The following is a 5,497-nucleotide window of genomic DNA, read 5'->3' on the forward strand; positions in this document are numbered from 1 at the left end:
AAGATGATATGGTTTGGCTGTGTCCTCGCCCAAATATTGTCTTGAATTGGAGCTCCCATAATTCCCATATATCGTGGGAGGGACTCAGTGGGAAATAACTGAATCATGGGGGTGGTTTTCCCCATACTGTTCTCATGATAGTGAATAAGTCTCATAAGATCTAGTGGTTTTTTTAAGGGGAAACCCCTTTCGGTTGGTTCTCATTCTCCCTAGTCTGCTGCCATGTAAGACATGCCTTTTGCTTTCTGTCACAATTGTGAGGCCTCCCGAGCCACATTGAACCGTGAGTCCATCAAACCTCTTCTGTATAAATTACCCAGTCTCAAGTATGTCTTTATCAGTAACGTGAAAACAGACTAATACAGAAGACTACAATAAATACCCAACTCCTACTCAAACTATTCTAAAAAGTAGAGGAGAAGAGAACACTTCTAAACTCATTCTATGAGGTCAGTATTACCCTGATACCAAAACCAGACAAAGACTCACAAGAAAATAAAACTACAGGCCAAGAACATCCATTGAGGAAAGAACAGTCTCTTCAATAAATAGTGCTGGGAAAACTGTATATCCATATGCAGAAGAATGAAATTAGACCCCTATTCCTGGACATATACAAAAATCAAATCAAAATGGATTAAAGACTTAAATCTAAGACCTCAAACTATGAAACTACTAAAAGAAAACATTGGGGAAACTCTCCAGGACACTGGAGTGGGCAAAGATTTCTTGAGTAATAACTCACAAGCACAGGAAACCAAAGCAAAAATGAACAAATGGGATCACATAAAATTAAAAAGCTTCTGCACAGCAAAGAAAACAATCAACAAAGTGATGAGACAACCCACAGAATGGGAGAAAATATTTGCAAGCTACCCATCTGACAAGGCATTAATAACCTGAATATATAATGTGTTCAAACAACTCTGTAGGAAAAAATCTAATAATTTGATTAAGAAATGGGCCAAAAATTTGAATACATATTTCTTCAAAGAAGACATACAAATGGCAGACAGGTATATAAAAAGGTGCTCAACATCACTGATCTTCAGAGAAATGCAAATCAAAACTGCAATGAGATATTACCTTACTCTATTTAAAATGGCTTTTATCCAAAAGCTAGGCAATAACAAATGATGGCAAGGACACTTGAACACTGTTGGTGGGAATGTAAATTAGTACAAACACTGTGGAGAACAGTTTGGAGGTCCCTCAAATGACTAAAAATTGAGCTAGCATACGATCTAGCAATTCCACTGCTAGGTGTATACCCAAAAGAAAGGTAATTAATATATCAAAGAGATATCTGCACTCCCATATATATTGCAGCACTATTCACAATAGCCAAAATTTGGAATCAACCTAAATGTCTACCAACAGATGAATGGATAAACAAATTGTACATACACAGAATGGAGTACTACTCAGCTATAAAAAGAATGAGAACCTGTCATTTGTAACAACATGGGTGGAACTGGAGATCATGACGTTAAGTGAAATAAGCCAGTTACAGAAAGAAAAAAGTTGGCAAGTTCCCACTTATTTGTGGGAGCTAAAAATGAAAACCATTGAACTCATGGACATAGAGAGTAGAAGCATTGTTATCAGAGGCTGGGAAGGTAATGGGGAGTTGGGGGCACGTGTGGATGGTTAGTGGGTATAAAACAAATGGAAAGAATGAATAAGACCTACTGTGTGCTAGTGCTACAGGGGAACTACAGTGAAAAATAATTTAATTGTACATTTAAAAATAACTTAAAGAGTATAGTTGGATTGTTTGAAACACAAAGGATAAATGCTTGAGGGGATGGATATCCCATTCTCCATGATGTGATTATTATACACTGCATGCCTGTATCAAAGTATCTGATGTAACCCACAAATATATACACCTTATGTATTCACAAAAATTAAAACTAAACAATTAAAAAAAGAACAAATCAGTTAATGTAAAGAATTTTAAAATAGTGTCTGACATGTCTATGGTATATAAATGTGTGCTTCTCTATTACTATGATGTATTATCAAGAGATAGTGTAATTAAAAGATTTTCCTCTGAATTAAGAATACTTGATTGTATGTAATCATAACTTATTTGGATTGGAAGGAATAAAACCATTGTGACTTTTTTTTTCTGAGTATGTAATATGATATAAAGATACCTCCTTCCTCAAAATAATAGTTCTAAACACGTTGTAAAGAGGAGCCAACATTTAATGAGCTCTCATCACAGGTCAAGTGTTGGGCCAGGCGCTTCTCAAAATATCTCACTGTCTTCTCCATAGTCCTTTAAGACATCATTGTTATCCCCATTTTATGTATGAAAAAGCTGAGATGGAGAGTTTAAGTAACTTTTTGAAAGTAATAAAGGTTGTTAATAGCACAATCAGGATATGAACTCAGGACATCAAGGCCCTGCTTTCTGTACATCCTCTCAAATGGTTTGTTTGGACTTGGTGATACTTTTGGAAAGGTTGCCCCTCTTCCCTGCCCACCCACCCAATTCCTTCCATAATATCATAAAGAAAATCTCATGTTGGGATGTCTTTCTCATTTGCACTTGTCTGCATTTCTTGTAAAATGTTATTTTTGGCAAAATATTTGCCTGCAGATGAAGATCTATGCAATAATATTAATATAAGAGATAATCAATTCTTTTTTTCTCATTTGACTTACTCTTAATTATAATAAAGAAAAACTTGACACAATAGTTTTGATTTCTGAAAGAACCATTATCTAAACCAACGTTCTGTTCTACCTGTACATTAGTGATCAGCAGTAACTGTTATTTGGCATTAGAAGTTTAGGAAGGGATAAGAAGAGAAGCATGGTAAATGGTGTTATAGATTGAATTGTGTTCACCAAAAGATGTGTTGAAATCTTAACCTCCAGGACCTCAGAATGTGGCCTTATTTGGAAATAGTCATTGCAGATGTAATCAAGTTAAGATGAGGTCATATTTGAGTAGGATGGGCTCCTAATCCAATATAACTACTGTCCTTATAAGAAGATGGTCACATGAAGGAAGATACAGGAAAATGTCATTTGAAGACAGAGGCAGAGATTGGAAGTATACTGCCACAAGCCAAGAATGTCTGGGGCTACCAGAAACTGGAAAAAGCAAGGAAGGAACATTCCTCTACAGGTTTCACAGGCAAGATGGCCCTGTAGACACCTTGATTTCAGACCCCTAGCCTATAAAACTGTAAGAGAAATTTTTCTTGTTTTAAGCCACCCAGAATGTGCATGCATTATTACAAATGAAGACAAGGGTTTCTTAGTAAGTAATATCCCCTTGAGGTCTTGAATGCTTTTCTGCTTCATATTCATATGTATCTATAATATTTTTAAAAAGCCCATGGCATTGCAGGCATAGTAACCCATGCACATAATATATTTAAGGATTTGAGAGCCTGGATCTGTATTCAAAAGCTTCTGTATGTGGATCCTAAGGACCTACCTGAGTGGGACCTTCCTCCCAGATCTCTTAGAGTCCCATCAGCTCCTGTGCTTGGGCATCTTCAAGCCCAGGAGAAACGGAAAAACAAATGAGTGAGTGGCCATGAGATGATGCCTGTCTAATTGATTCATTTGAACATACAGAGAGAAGGTCATGTCTGGGGTGAAGCATTTTCCTCAAAGAAAAGATAGCTGCTCCTGATGAAACTTGGCAGTTGTTCCTTTGTACATTAATTCTCCTTGAAAAACTGTGTTGTGACTCAGTGAGTCAGATTGCTGGAATATGCAAGTTAGGTTTGCATCCAGCTTTCATTCCCTCAACTAATACCTTTCGGCAATTGGTGGTGTCTATTATACGAACCTCTTTTTTTGTTTCCATGGAAGCATTGTTGTCTTACTTAGACAAAGCTCAGACTGGGTTGGGATTTATGTGGATGGGTTTCTCAGAATGACTCTATCTCCAAGTGTTTTCCAGTTAGAGGTGGTTTTGGCCTAGTCTGGAGGACTAGGTGCTGTGCTGAGCACCTAGAGTGGTGCTGGAGAGAAGACATTATTAGATAGGGGAGAGATTTTGAAACATGATTTCTATTGAATAAGTGGTGGATAAAATAGTATCAAAGGAATTTATATGAATTATTTGTGCTGCTTACATAATCTTCTATGGCAGACTCATAATCTTCTATGGCAGACTCATAATCAAATGTAGTGTCATAAAATGTGCTAGGGGCAATTGTTATAGCATCATTAGTTTTGTTTAATATACCAGCTGGAGCAACAGTTGGTGGAGTTGTGGTTTCAAGGAAGGTAATATGAAGTACGGAGGAGGCAGATGTGGCTGAGGGCAATAGATGAAGTTGTGCCAGACACAGTTGTGATCATTGATACAATGGTAGCTGATGTCGTGGGAGGAGTATGGTGGAGGCTGCAGGTGTGGTATTGATGGCAGCAGGTATGGTAAACAGAGCAGTTGAGGGAATGAAAGTTCGTTTGGTTTCAAGGGTAACAAAAGTGTTTTGTTTTTGTTTGTTTTTGTTTTGTTTTGTTTGTTTGTTTTTTAGACAGAGTCTCTGTCACCCAGGCTGGAGTAGAGTGGTGCAACCTCCTCCTCCCAGGTTCAAGCGATTCTCTTGCCTCAGCCTCCCAAGTAGCTGGGACTACAGGCGCATGCCCCCACACCTGGATAGTTTTTGTATTTTTAGTACAAATTGGGTTTCACCATGTTGGCCAGGCTGGTCTCGAACTCCTGACCTCAGGTGATCTGCCCACCTTGGCCTCCCAAAGTGCTGGGATTACCGGTGTGAGCCACCGCACCTGGCCCAAAAGTGTTCTTGATAGCATTTTTGATACTGATAGTAGTAGAATAAGTAAGAGTATATGATATGGTATTGACAGCTGATATAACTGCAACAGGGATTATATAGAGACAGTAGAAATAGATGTTGAAAATATGGTTGTTTTAGGTTCAAGATAATCAGTGGCTATAAAAAAAGATGCATCATCAATTGCAGTGGTGTCAGAAGCGACCATTTCAGTATTAGATGGGGAGGTTGAGTCAAATCGGGTGGCTGCAAGTGCAGTGGTGGTAGTGGCAGATAGAGCTGAAGTAGAGGACTGGGTAGTAGGGGAAGGTGTTGTGATAGTTGTAAGGAGTAGGCTAGTGTTGGTCACTCTCAATGTGGTAGAAGCTGAAGTAGTGACTTGTGTTGTCTTGACAGCAGCAGTGACCACGGGTGTTGTGGCCTTTTCCACAGATTTGGTTCCTAAGGAAGAGGGGATGGGGATGGATATAGAAGCAAAATACCCAGTGGAAGCAGATGTGGAAGCTGATGGGTTTAAAGCATCAAATGTCATATTTCCAGGTGTTTTATTGGAGGCCACCGTGGTGTCAAGAGGTGAGCTGACAGGAATCTCATCTGTGGAAGGAACATCATATAAGGTAGCTATAGCCTCAGATATGGACTTTGTGGAAGATTTAGCATTGCAAATGTCACAATATTTGTGGAAGTGGTTGTAGTCGATCTTGTAGCAGTGGTTTAAG

This window comes from Pan troglodytes, chromosome 3 (assembly GCF_028858775.2).
Source record: "Pan troglodytes isolate AG18354 chromosome 3, NHGRI_mPanTro3-v2.0_pri, whole genome shotgun sequence".
In the NCBI taxonomy this organism is placed as follows: domain Eukaryota; kingdom Metazoa; phylum Chordata; class Mammalia; order Primates; family Hominidae; genus Pan; species Pan troglodytes.